The sequence below is a fragment of the Scyliorhinus torazame genome, chromosome 26 (assembly GCF_047496885.1).
Source record: "Scyliorhinus torazame isolate Kashiwa2021f chromosome 26, sScyTor2.1, whole genome shotgun sequence".
Lineage (NCBI taxonomy): Eukaryota > Metazoa > Chordata > Chondrichthyes > Carcharhiniformes > Scyliorhinidae > Scyliorhinus > Scyliorhinus torazame.
Window position 1 is genome coordinate 35,007,047 of NC_092732.1, and position 14,266 is coordinate 35,021,312.

Sequence of the window (14,266 nt, forward strand, 5' to 3'; positions counted from 1 at the left end):
TTCCCGCAAGGGCGTTGGTCAGATGGTTTTTTCCCCGCAAGGGCGTTGGTCAGATGGGTTTTTCCCCCGCAAGTGCGTTGGTCAGATGGGTTTTTCCCGCAAGTGCGTTGGTCAGATGGGTTTTTCCCGCAAGGGCGTTGGTCAGATGGGTTTTTCCCCCGCAAGTGCGTTGGTCAGATGGGTTTTTTCCCGCAAGTGCGTTGGTCAGATGGGTTTTTCCCGCAAGGGCGTTGGTCAGATGGGTTTTTCCCGCAAGGGCGTTGGTCAGATGGGGTTTTTTCCCGCAAGGGCGTTGGTCAGATGGGTTTTTTCCCGCAAGTGCGTTGGTCAGATGGGTTTTTCCCGCAAGGGCGTTGGTCAGATGGGTTTTTCCCGCAAGTGCGTTGGTCAGATGGGTTTTTCCCGCAAGGGCGTTGGTCAGATGGGTTTTTCCCGCAAGTGCGTTGGTCAGATGGGTTTTTCCCGCAAGGGCGTTGGTCAGATGGGTTTTTTCCCCGCAAGGGCGTTGGTCAGATGGGTTTTTCCCCCGCAAGGGTGTTGGTCAGATGGGTTTTTTCCCGCAAGTGCGTTGGTCAGATGGGTTTTTCCCCCGCAAGGGCGTTGGTCAGATGGGTTTTTCCCCCGCAAGGGCGTTGGTCAGATGGGTTTTTCCCCCGCAAGGGCGTTGGTCAGATGGGTTTTTCCCGCAAGGGCGTTGGTCAGATGGGGTTTTTTCCCCGCAAGGGCGTTGGTCAGATGGGTTTTTCCCCCGCAAGGGCGTTGGTCAGATGGGGTTTTTCCCACAAGGGCGTTGGTCAGATGGGTTTTTCCCCCGCAAGGGCGTTGGTCAGATGGGTCTTTCCCCCGCAAGGGCGTTGGTCAGATGGGTTTTTTCCCCGCAAGGGCGTTGGTCAGATGGGTTTTTCCCGCAAGGGCGTTGGTCAGATGGGTTTTTCCCCCGCAAGGGTGTTGGTCAGATGGGTTTTTTCCCGCAAGTGCGTTGGTCAGATGGGTTTTTCCCCCGCAAGGGCGTTGGTCAGATGGGTTTTTCCCCCGCAAGGGCGTTGGTCAGATGGTTTTTTTTCCCGCAAGGGCGTTGGTCAGATGGGTTTTTCCCCCGCAAGGGCGTTGGTCAGATGGGTTTTTTCCCGCAAGGGCGTTGGTCAGATGGGTTTTTCCCCCGCAAGGGCGTTGGTCAGATGGGTTTTTCCCCCGCAAGGGCGTTGGTCAGATGGGTTTTTCCCCCGCAAGGGCGTTGGTCAGATGGGTTTTTCCCCCGCAAGGGCGTTGGTCAGATGGGTTTTTTTCCCGCAAGGGCGTTGGTCAGATGGGTTTTTTCCCGCAAGGGCGTTGGTCAGATGGGGTTTTTTTCCCGCAAGGGCGTTGGTCAGATGGGTTTTTCCCGCAAGGGCGTTGGTCAGATGGGTTTTTCCCCCGCAAGGGCGTTGGTCAGATGGGGTTTTTTCCCCGCAAGGGCGTTGGTCAGATGGGTTTTTTCCCGCAAGGGCGTTGGTCAGATGGGGTTTTTTCCCGCAAGGGCGTTGGTCAGATGGGTTTTTTCCCGCAAGGGCGTTGGTCGGACGGGGTTTTTTCCCGCAAGGGCGTTGGTCGGACGGGGTTTTTTTCCCCACAAGGGCGTTGGTCAGATGGGTTTTTTAAGTGACAGTCGATGATTGCCATCGCGGTGGCCGTTACCAGCACTCGCTCGCTTTTCAATTCCAGATTCTATTAATCGAATTTAAATCAAACCCATGTCTCCACCCACCCGCTCCCTCCAGAGCATTAGCCAATCCAGTGACGTTGCCACCGTCTTGCTGCGGGATTTCCACACCTATTCGACTGTAGTGTTCCTCACTCCCCAACTGACCAGGCGACACTTAGATCAAGGACTTTATTCCGGCTATCGCACAGGAGCTAAGCGTCCACTCAGTGGCTTTAACAGCTCCCGATCATAGAAAATGCAGTTATATCTTTCCTTATCTTTCAAGTAATTAACATGCACCAAACAAAAGAATACACTTGTTTGGAAGTTATGTGTGTCCATTCAGAGCTAATAATAAGGATTACATAATGTAGAACTTATGATTATAATTATAAATCATAATCTGGGCATGCTTGCTTAATTATAATATCACCAAGGACGTAAGCGTCTCTATTTGCCTCATAACCGTTAGACATGAGTGAGATGCAGATAAATACGTGAGCTGTGGGGTGTCCCATGCTCCCCTTCCATCGTCCAGTGTTTCCGTCAGGCACACGTGACCCCCCACCCGGCCCCCTTATGGTTAATACAGCACTGGCCCTTGAGTTGTATATGTTGGCTGTGTCAGCTGAAGCAACTGCTTTCTCGTCACTATTTGTCAGCTAGCGAGCAGCAACCCCGTGAGCCGGTGTGACGTTTGACCCTTTCTGTCTCCTCCTCCGTGTCTGATGGGGACGGCGCGGGGAGCGTTAACACTTTCGGTCTCCTTCGTGTCTGGTGGGGACGACGCGGGGAGCATTAACCCTTTCGGTCTCCTCCTCCCCGTGTCTGGTGGGGACGACGCGGGGAGCGTTAACCCTTTCGGTCTGCTCCTTCGTGTCTGGTGGGGGCGGCGCGGGGAGCGTTAACCCTTTCGGTCTCCTCCTCCGTGTCAGGCGGGGACGGCGCGGAGGGAGCGTTAACCCTTTCGGTCTCCTCCTCCGTGTCTGGTGGGGGGCGACGCAGAGGGAGCGTTAACCCTTTCGGTCTCCTCCTCCGTGTCTGGTGGGGACGGTGCAGAGGGAGCGTTAACCCTTTCTGTCTCCTCCTTCGTGTCTGGTGGGGACGGTGCAGAGGGAGCGTTAACCCTTTCGGTCTCCTCCTTCGTGTCTGGTGGGGACGGGGCAGAGGGAGCGTTACTCACCCTGGGACCTGTGCTGGTCATCACTTTAGGGTAAGAAAATGAACGAGGCGTGAGGGAGGGGCCCGCCATGCCCTTGCCCACTGCCTCACCCATTTGTCAGGCCTAGCTTCCTTTTCCCGGCTCTAGTTGTGTTCCTGTTTGAATTCGATGTCCGCGAAAACGTTATCCGACTCTGCCGCCGTTGTGACCAACGTGATCTTTCTCCCATAGGCACCTGCAGCAGCCTCCAGCCATCACCGGTCAAGAAGAGCTGACCTACGAGCACCCGCAGGTGAACCGCAGGATATTAACATTGTAGATTCTCTTTTTTAAAAAAAAATATTTTATTCAAGTTTTTTGGCCAAACATAACAATACGTAGTGTTTCTTTTACACAACAATAAAGCAATATAAATAACCGTGGCCAGTTTTAAACAAATAAATAAGTAATATATAAACAAAAACAAAACTAAATGGCAACTGCCTTGTCCAAAATAAATACTCTCCAAAAATACAATCCAACAATCCAATATACAATTACATATACCAAATACCTATACATATACAATAACATCCCTGAGAGTCCGTCCGATTCCTCCCCCCCCCTCCCCCCTGGGTTGCTGCTGTTGTCTACTTCTTTTCCATTCCCTCTATCTTTCTGTGAGGTAGTCGACGAGCGGTTGCCACCGCCTGGTGAACCCATGAGCCAAACCCCTTAACACGAACTTAATCCGTTCTAACTTTATGAACCCTGCCATGTCGTTTATCCAGGTCTCCACACCCGGAGGTTTGGCTTCCTTCCACATTAACAATATCCTGCGCCGGGCTACTAGGGACGCAAAGGCCAACACGTCAGCCTCTCTCGCCTCCTGCACTCCCGGCTCTTCTGCAACCCCAAATATAGCCAACCCCCAGCTTGGTTCGACCTGGACCCCCACCACCTTTGAAAGCACCTTTGTCACCCCCACCCAGAACCCCTGTAGTGCCGGGCATGACCAGAACATGTGGGTGTGATTCGCTGGGCCTCTCGAGCATCTCGCACACCTATCCTCTACCCCAAAAAATTTACTAAGCCGTGCTCCAGTCATATGTAATATCAGTGTAGCACCTTAAATTGTATCAGGCTTAGCCTGGCACACGAGGACGATGAGTTTACCCTACGTAGGGCATCAGCCCACAGCCCCTCCTCAATCTCCTCCCCCAGTTCTTCTTCCCATTTCCCTTTCAGCTCATCTACCATGATCTCCCCCTCGCCCCTCATCTCCCTGTATATGTCCGCCACCTTACCGTCCCCCACCCATGTCTCTGAGATCACTCTATCCTGCGTCGGGAGCTGCGGGAATTCCCTCACCTGTTGCCTCGCAAAAGCCCTCAATTGCATATACCGAAATGCATTCCCTTGGGGCAGCCCATATTTCTCCGTCAGCGCTCCCAGACTCGCAAACGTCCCATCTACAAATAGGTCTCTTAATTGTACTACCCCAGCTCTTTGCCATGCTCCAAATCCCCCATCCATTCTCCCCGGAACAAACCTATGATTGTTTCTTATCGGGGACCGCACCGAAGCTCCCATCCCTCCCCTATGCCGTCTCCACTGCCCCCAAATTTTCAATGTAGCCACCACCACCGGGCTTGTGGTGTATTTCTTTGGTGAGAACGGCAACGGCGCCGTCACCATTGCTTGCAGGCTAGTCCCCCTGCAGGACGCCCTCTCCAATCTCTTCCACGCCGCTCCCTCCCCTTCTCCCATCCACTTACACACCATTGAAACATTGGCGGCCCAGTAGTACTCGCTGAGGCTTGGTAGTGCCAGCCCCCCCCCCCCCCCTGTCCCTACTACGCTGCAAGAAACCACGCCTCACGCTCGGGGTCTTCCCAGCCCCCACAAAACTCATAATGCTCTTCTCAATTCTTTTGAAAAAAGCCTTCGTGATCACCACCGGGAGGCACTGGAACACAAAAAGGAATCTCGGGAGAACCACCATTTTAACCGCCTGCACCCTACCTGCCAATGACAGGGACACCATGTCCCATCTCTTGAAATCCTCCTCCATCTGTTACACCAACCGTGTTAAATTAAGCCTATGTAATGTACCCCAATTCTTGGCTATCTGGATCCCCAGGTACCGAAGTCCCTTGTTACCTTCCTCAACGGTAAATCCTCTATCTCTCTGCTCTGCTCCCCCGGATGCACCACAAATAGCTCACTTTTCCCCATGTTCAGTTTATACCCTGAAAAATCCCAAACTCCCCAAGTATCCGCATTATCTCTGGCATCCCCTCCGCCGGGTCTGCCACATATAGCAACAAATCATCCGCATACAGAGATACCCGGTGTTCTTCTCCCCCCCCCTGAGTACTCCCCTCCACTTCCTGGAACCCCTCAGTGCCATGGCCAGGGGCTCAATCGCCAGTGCAAACAATAATGGGGACAGAGGGCATCCCTGCCTCGTCCCTCTATGGAGCCGAAAATAGTCAGACCCCCGTCCATTCGTGACCACACTCGCCATCGGGGCCCTATACAGCAACTGTACCCACCTGATATACCCGTCCCCGAAGCCAAATCTCCTCAACACCTCCCACAAATAATCCCACTCCACTCTATCAAATGCTTTCTCGGCATCCATCGCCACCACTATCTCCGCTTCCCCCTCTGGTGGGGGCATCATCATTACCCCTAGCAGCCTCTGTATATTTGTATTCAGCTGTCTCCCCTTCACAACCCCAGTTTGGTCCTCATGAACCACCCCCGGGACACAATCCTCTATCCTCATTGCCATTACCTTGGCCAGAATCTTAGCATCCACATTCAGGAGGGAAATAGGCCTATAGGACCCGCATTGCAGCGGGTCTTTTTCCTTCTTTAGGAGGAGCGATATCGTTGCCTCTGACATAGTCGGGGGCAGCTGCCCCCTTTCCCTCGCCTCATTAAAGGTTCTCATCAGTAGCGGGGCCAGCAAGTCCATATATTTCCTATAGAATTCAACTGGGAATCCGTCTGGTCCCGGGGCCTTCCCGCCTGCATGCTCCCAATCCCTTTCACTACTTCCTCCGTCTCAATCTGTGCTCCCAGTCCCACCCTCTCCTGCTCCTCCACCTTAGGAAATTCCAACTGATCCAGAAAGCACATCATTCTCTCCTTCCCATCCGGGGGCTGAGCTTCATATAATCTTTCATAAAATGTCTTGAACACTCCATTCACTCTCTCCGCTCCCCGCTCCATCTCTCCCTCCTCATCTCTCACCCCCCCTATCTCCCTTGCTGCTCCCCTCTTCCTCAGTTGGTGGGCCAGCAACCTGCTCGCCTTCTCCCCATATTCGTACTGTACACCCTGTGCCTTCCTCCATTGTGCCTCTGCGTTACCCGTAGTCAACAAGTCAAATTCTACATGTAGCCTTTGCCTTTCCCTGTACAGTCCCTCCTCCGGTGCCTCCGCATATTGTCTGTCCACCCTCAGAAGTTCTTTCAACAACCGCTCCCTTTCCCTACCTTCCTGCTTTCCTTTATGTGCCCTAATAGATATCAGCTCCCCTCTAACCACTGCCTTCAGCGCCTCCCAGACCACTCCCCGCTGAACCTCCCCATTATCATTGAGTTCTAAGTACCTTTCAATACACCCCCTCACCCTTAAACACACACCCTCATCTGCCAATAATCCCATGTCCATTCTCCAGGGTGGACGCTGTTCTTTTTCCTCCCCTACCTCCAGGCCCACCCAATGTGGAGCGTGATCCGAGATAGCTATAGTCGTGTACTCCGTCCCCGTCACCTTCGGGATCAGTGCCCTTCCCAAAACAAAAAGTCTATCCGTGAATAAAGTTTGTGGACATAGGAGAAAAACGAAAACTCCTTACTCCTAGGTCTACTAAATCTCCAGGGGTCTACTCCTCCCATCTGCTCCATAAAGTCCTTAAGCACCCTAGCTGCAGCCGGCCTCCTTCCGGTCCTGGACCTCGATCTGTCCAGCCCTGGGTCCAGCACCGTATTAAAATCTCCACCCATTACCAACTTCCCCACCTCTAGGTCTGGGATACGTCCTAACATACGCCTCATAAAGTTGGCATCATCCCAGTTCGGGGCATATACGTTCACTAAGACCACCGCCTCCCCTTGCAATTTGCCACTCACCATCACGTATCTGCCCCCACTATCCGCCACTATGGTCTTTGCGTCAAACATTACCCGCTTCCCCACTAGTATAGCCACCCCCCTGTTTTTTGCGTCTAGCCCCGAATGAAACACCTGCCCCACCCATCCTTTGCGTAGTCTGACCTGGTCTATCAGTTTCAGGTGCGTCTCCTGCAGCATAACCACATCTGCCTTAAGTTTCTTTAGGTGTGCGAGTACCTGTGCCCTCTTTATCGGCCCGTTCAGCCCTCTCACATTCCACGTGATCAGCCGGGTAGGGGGGCTCTTTCCCCCCCCCCCTTGTCGACTAGCCAGCTCCTTTTTCAATCCAGCTCCTCACCTGGTTCCCACGTAGCCGTATCTCCCTCCAACGGTGCCCTCCCGCCCCGACCACCCCACCCCATACCAACTCCCCCTTGTCCCCAGCAGCAGCAACCCAGTTAACCCCCCCCCCCCCCCCCCCCACCCCCCCGCTAGATCCCTCACTAGCGTAATTGCACCCCCCATATTGCTCCCAGAAGTCAGCAAACTCTGGCCGACCTCGGCTTCCCCCCGTGACCTCGGCTCCCACTGTGCGAGGCCCCCTCCTTCCTGCTTCCCTGTTCCCGCCATGATTACCATAGCGCGGGAACAAAGCCCGCGCTTCCCATTTGGCCCCGCCCCCAATGGCCGGCGTCCCCAGCTCCTCGTCCTCCCTCCCCCCCCCCCCCCCCCCCCCCCCCCCCCCCCCTCCCCCACGACATGGGAAAGAGAGAAAAGTTACAGGGTCGCAAGATTGACAACTTGGGAAATCATCTCTTCCCTCTTCACCCCACATATTCGCCCCACCACTTTGTCCCAAACGTTCTTTTTCTAGCCCCCTTATTCCAGTTTCTCCTCGACAATAAATGTCCACGCCTCTTCTGCCGTTTCAAAGTAGTGGTGCTTCCCTTGATGTGTGACCCACAGTCTTGCCGGCTGTAGCATTCCAAATTTAACCTTCCTTTTGGGCAGCACCGCCTTGGCCCGATTAAAGCTTGCCCTCCTTTTCGCCACCTCCGCACTCCAATCTTGATATACGCGGATCACCGCGTTCTCCCATCTCCTGCTCCGAGTTTTCTTTGCCCATCTGAGGACCATCTCTCTGTCCTTATATCGGTGAAATCTCACCACTATGGCTCGAGGAATTTCTCCAGCCCTCGGTCTTCGCGCCATAACTCGATAGGCTCCCTCCACCTCCAACTGGCCCGTCGGGGCCTCCGATCCCATTAACGAGTGCAGCATCGTGCTCACATATGCCCCGACGTCCGCCCCCTCCGCACCTTCGGGAAGACCAAGAATCCTTAAATTCTTCCTCCTCGCATTATTCGCCAGCACCTCCAGCCTTTCCACACATCGTTTATGGTGTGCCTTGTGCATCTCCGTCTTCACCACCAGGCCCTGTATATCGTCCTCGTTCTCGACAGCCTTTGCCTTCACGACCCGAAGCTCCCGCTCCTGGGTCTTTTGCTCCTCCTTTAGCCCTTCAATCGCCTGTAGTATCGGGGCCAACAGCTCCTTCTTCATCTCCTTTTTAAGTTCTTCCACGCAACGCCGCAGGAACTCTTGTTGTTCAGGGCCCCATATTAAACTGCCTCCTTCCGACGCCATCTTGCTTTGTGCCTGCCTTCCTGGCCGCTGTTCTAGAGGATCTACCGCAATCCGGCCACTTTCCTCTCCTTTTTCCATCCGTGTCCAGGGGGGATTCCCTTCTGGTTTATCGCACAGTGTTTTTAGCCGTTAAAATTGCTGTTGGGGCTCCTATTAAGAGCCCAAAAGTCCTTTCCACTGGGAGCTGCCGAAACGTGCGACTTAGCTGGTCATCGCCACACCCGGAAGTCCACATTGTAGATTCTCAATGAGCCTCCTTCTGTAAACCCCCCCCCCCCCCCCCCCCCCGCCCGCCCGCCAGCCCCTGTGCTGAGTGACATGCGGCCTCATCTCTCAGCAATTCCTCTCACTCACGGTTCTCCCTCTTTCCTGCTGGGTGGCGTAAACTTGCTGGGTTGCGGATCCTACAGGTGCTGCCCGCTTACCGGGGGTAGGGGGACAGGACGGGGACTGACAGCTCTGCAGCTGCCCGTCTGAGGACCGGCGGCATTGGCCACCTTTCCCTGAGCTGCACCCAGACGGGAACCCTCTGGGTGACGAGCGTGGGGCAGGTCACGTTGGGGTGCGGTCGGTGGGACACCCGCTGAAACTCCCGGTCCCGCTCGCTGTCAGCTGCCATGCTTTGGCTGCCTCTGGCCTGCTGTCTCCTGCATCCTGTGTGTGGGCGCGTTGATCCCCGAGGGTACATAGCCACCAATTTGTAGTAAGCGCGACTAACCTGTCTCTCTGCCAACTTTAGGTTGCGGTTCAGCCTCCATCATCAGACCACGCAAAACCTATCAACAAAGCAGAAACCCTGTACAGCAGGGAGACGGACTCCCGTTACACTGAAATCTACTCCACCATTCCCACAGGCAAGAAAAAACGTTTTTATCCTGTTAAATTCGGGAGCAAAACTGGCTCAAAAGATTGCCGTCCCGCGCATTCCCCTCGACCACTGTCTGTTAGCTGCGACTCGAGTCGCTATCGCTCTCGCCTCTTGAGTTGGGAGGCCGTGAGGTCAAGAGCCACTCCAGAGACTTGGGTCTATGATCCTGGGCCGCACTGTGGGAGGGTCAGTACTGAGGGAGCGCCGCACTGTGGGAGGGTCAGTACTGAGGGAGCACTGCACTGTGGGAGGGTCAGTACTGAGGGAGCGCGGCACTGTCGGGAGGTCAGTACTGAGGGAGCACCGCTGTGTCGGAGCGTTAGTACTGAGGTAGTGCCGCACTGTGGGAGGGTCAGTACTAAGGAGGCACCGCACTGTGGGAGGGTCAGTACTGAGGGAGCGCCGCACTGTGGGAGGGTCAGTACTAAGGAGGCACCGCACTGTCGGACGGTCAGTGCTGAGGGAGCTCCGCGCTGTCGGAAGGTCAGTGCTGAGGGACGCTGCGCTGTCGGACGGTCAGTGCTGAGGGAGCTCCGCGCTGTAAGAAGGTCAGTGCTGAGGGAGCGCTGCGCTGTCGGAAGGTCAGTACTGAGGGAGCGCCGCACTGTGGGAGGGTCAGTACTGAGGGAGCGCCACAGTGTTGGAAGGTCAGTGCTGAGGGAGTGCCGCACTGTGGGAGGGTCAGTACTGAGGGAGTGCCGCACTGTCGGAGGGTCAGTACTGAGGGAGCGCCGCACTGTCGGAGGGTCAGTACTGAGGGAGTGCTGCACTGTGGGAGGGTCAGTACTGAGGGAGCGCCGCACTGTGGGAGGGTCAGTACTGAGGGAGCGCCGCACTGTGGGAGGGTCAGTACTGAGGGAGTGCCGCACTGAGGGAGTGCCGCACTGTGGGAGGGTCAGTGCTGAGGGAGCTCCGCACTGTGGGAGGGTCAGTACTGAGGGAGCGACGCACTGTGGGAGGGTCAGTACTGAGGGAGAGCCGCACTATCGGAGGGTCAGTACTGAGGGAGTGCCGCACTGTCGGAGGGTCAGTACTGAGGGAGCGCCGCACTGTCGGAGGGTCAGTACTGAGGGAGTGCCGCACTGTGGGAGGGTCAGTACTGAGGGAGCGCCGCACTGTGGGAGGGTCAGTACTGAGGGAGTGCCGCACTGTCAGAGGGTCAGTACAGAGGGAGCGCTGCGCTGTCGGAAGGTCAGTGCTGAGGGAGCGCCGCACTGTGGGAGGGGTCAGTACTGAGGGAGTGCCGCATTGTCAGGGTCAGTACTGAGGGAGTGCCGCATTGTCAGGGTCAGTACTGAGGGAGTGCCGCACTGTGGGAGGGTCAGTACTGAGGGAGCGCCGCACTGTCGGAGGGTCAGTACTGAGGGAGTGCCGCACTGTCAGAGGGTCAGTACTGAGGGAGCACTGCGCTGTCTGAAGGTCAGTGCTGAGGGAGCGCCAATGTAACTGTCCGTTTTCCTTCTCCCGCTGTCAACAATTCATTGCCTAATTCGATGATTCTGCAAGATGCTGTCCACATAAACATGTTGTTTGCTTGTGTTGCACAGCTGAGCAGAGTAAGGTGATGCCCTCCACTCTGGGCACCGGCAGCCAGCAGATCTACCAGCAGGGGAGCTCCTTCCCGTCCACGCGGCCTGCCCAGAACTTCAGGTACTGTCGCCCTCCCCGGCGCACTGCCATGCCTTTTGGGACGGCCCCTTGAGGCCGTGGAGATCAGCCAGCGTGGGGGGGGGGGGGCCTGTGACATCCTGGCGCGCTGCATGCCCTCCGGTTCTTAACCAGCCCTCCTTGCCCCTCTGCCGTCAGTCCTGGCCTGGCCCCCTACACGACATGCTCCTCCGCCCGCCGCGTCCCCTTGCTAAATCCCCACTAAATTGCCCCTCAGTGTCCAATGGTGGAGTTATGGGGTGGGGAAGCGGGCCTACGTAGTGTCCTCTTTCGGAGGGACGGTGCAAACGCAATGGGCCGATCTGCACTGCCAGGTTATATGATCCCTGTCGGATTTAGGGTCACGCAATTAGGGCAGCACGGTAACATAGTGGATAGCACAGTTGCTTCACAGCTCCAGGGTCCCAGGTCAATTCCCGGCTTGGGTCACTGTCTGTGCGGAGTCTGCACGTCCTCCCCGTGTGTGCGTGGGTTTCCTCCGGGTGCTCCGGTTTCCTCCCACAGTCCAAAGACGTGCAGGTTAGGTGGATTGGCCATGCTAAATTGCCCTTAGTGTCCAAAAAAGGTTTAGTGGGGTTACTGGGTTACGGGGATAGGGTAGATATGTGGGCTTGAGTGTGGTGCTCTTTGTAAGGGCCGGTGCAGACTCGATGGGCCGAATGGCCTCTTTCTGTACTGTAAATTCTACGATGCCGTGTTTCTGTTGGGGGCCAAAGAGACTGCGCCCCCTCCTCGGCGGGGGAATCGAGTTAGTCCCACTCATTGCAATATCCTTCTCCTCAACCCAAATCCTGGTCACCGAAAGCTATTCCTCTGGTTCTTTTACCACATGGAACTGACCCCCCCCCCCCACCCCCCGTTGTGGGTGAATCTCTCCCTCCGAGGCCTCGCCGTACCTTCCTAACATGCCCGGGGCCAGGGGGGGGGGGGGGGGGGGGGGGGCACGGTGCCCCCTCCCAGGGCCGGGGGGGCGTGGGGAGGTTTGTTTTGTTTAGTGCGGTGTTGTAGCGTCTACGTTTGCGACTGAAGCTTCTGACTCCCTTCCTCTGGTCCTTCCTCCCATGACAGCGCCGCCGCCACCATGGTCCCGCCTGTGAACATCGTTGAGCCACCAGCGTCAGCGGGACAGATCCTGGCGCAGATCTCGCGGCAGTCGGCCAGCGGCCAGGTCACTGGAAACACGTGGAGTGGAAGCCGCCCACCGTTCCCAGCGCAGGTTTAATGCTCAGCGCTTCTAACGCCTTTTAACTCCCGGAAATACCTTCCGCTCTCTCCCCAGCGTGTAACTATGCCTTTGTGCTGCAGGTCCCGAAACTCCCTTTATTTAAATTCATTCGTGTACTGTATGCGTAGCTGGTAATGCTGGCGATTATCGTCCATCCCTAATTGCCCCCCCGGGAAGGTGGTGGGTGAGCTGCTGCAGTCCCGTGCGGTGTAGGTGCACCCACCCTGCTGTTAGGGAGGGAGTTCCGGGATTCTGACCCCGGCAACAGTGAAGGAACGGCCGATATATTCCCGAGTCGGGATGGCGAGCGGCTCGGAGGGGGGAACTTCCAGGTGGGGGGGGTGTTCCCCGTGTGTCTGCTGCCCCACCCTCGTCCTTCTAGACGGTAGCGGTGGCGGGTTTGGAAGGTGCTGCCGAAGGCGAGTCGCCGCGCGGCGTCTTGTAGACGGTGCACACGGCTGCCGCTGTGCGTCGGGGGTGGAGGCATGACGGCGTGACATCAGGAGAGACAATTTAAAACAGTGAGATTTCGTTGGGCGGGAGACTATGAAACATTGAGGTACAGCGATAATCATGGGGGATGTTAATCAACATACAAACGGGAGAAATCAGACGGGCAAAGGTAGCCTAGATGAGGAATGTTTGTAGGATAATTTCTGAGAGCCAGAGAGCAGGCTACACCCCGATATTGTGCAACGGGATAGGATTAACCAATGGCCTCACAGTGAAGGTGGCAGTGATCATAATGTGATTGAATTTGACATTCAGTTTGAGGGGCAGAAGAGTGGCTCCAAGACTAGTGTTTTAAACTTAAACAAGGGCAGTCTGTTTGATGTTACCCATCCGGTGGAGTCGGCTTTTAGCATATACGCGTCAATCTTCACCCCAGGGTCTTAAACCAAGCGGCTGGTGAGGTGGTTGATGCCTTGGTTTTAATTTTCCAAAGTCCTCTTGCTTCGAGGAAGGTTCCATTAGATTGAAAAACAGCAAATGTAGCTCCTTTATTCAAAAAGGGGAGGGAGACGGAAAGCATAAGGACTCCAATAAATTGGTTAAACGTGATTTCCCTTTCACAAAACCATGTTGACTCTGCCCGATTTCCCACCTGCAAGTTTCCCCCTCCGAGACGAAAGGGAGACTAGAGGCCAGTTAGTTTAACGTCATCTGTCGGAGGGAAGATGTTAGCCATTATTAGAGCGGTTATAGGAGGGCACTTGGATAATCTCAAGGAAATCGGGCAGAGTCAACATGGTTTTGTGAAAGGGAAATCGCGTTTAACCAATTTATTGGAGTCCTTTGAGGAAGTAACCTGTGCCGTGGATAAAGGGGAGCCAGTGGATGTCCTGTACTTAGATTTCCAGAAGGCCGTTGAAATATTCCAGTGTCCAGCACAGTCGGGAACCGTAAGAGTTTATATTTCTAATCGAAAATAAATTCCAGCAGCAGGCTTTTTAGTGCTTTCAAAAATTACGATTATTTATTATCAAACATTTATACACGACTTATCTTGTTTCAGCTAAACAAAATAAATATTCAAAGGTTATTGCGGAAAATAAAAGCTCATGGTGTGGAAGGTAACGTATTGGCACGGATTGAAGGTCGGCTAGCTAATGGGTAGCAGTTGGCATAAGTGGGTCATTTTCTACATGGCAGGATATGAGTGGTGTGCCTCAGGGATCCGTGCCGGGGCCTCAACCTTTTATAATTTATATCAATGACTTGGAGGAAGGGGCAACGGTATGTTGCTAAGTTAGCGAACGCCACCGCGATAGGTAGGAAAGTAAGCTGTGAAGAGGACGTGCGGAGGTTACAGAGTCCTGGGCAATGGAGGACAATGTGGAAAAGATGTGAAATTGTCCATTCTGGCCGGAAGACTTATTAAAGACATAAAAAGCTTATTATGTAA

At 54.9% G+C, this 14,266-nt stretch overlaps 1 protein-coding gene and 1 pseudogene across 2 annotated transcripts in view; one reads left to right on the forward strand and one right to left on the reverse strand.

Annotated features, from left to right (window-relative positions):
* Window positions 1-14,248, forward strand: part of LOC140402960 (aryl hydrocarbon receptor nuclear translocator-like) — a 30,891-nt pseudogene extending 16,643 nt beyond the window's left edge.
* The window catches only part of LOC140402969 (semaphorin-6D-like), a 1,151,034-nt gene that overhangs the window by 247,364 nt on the left and 889,404 nt on the right, over window positions 1-14,266 (reverse strand). The gene's annotated exons all lie outside the window — the stretch shown is intronic.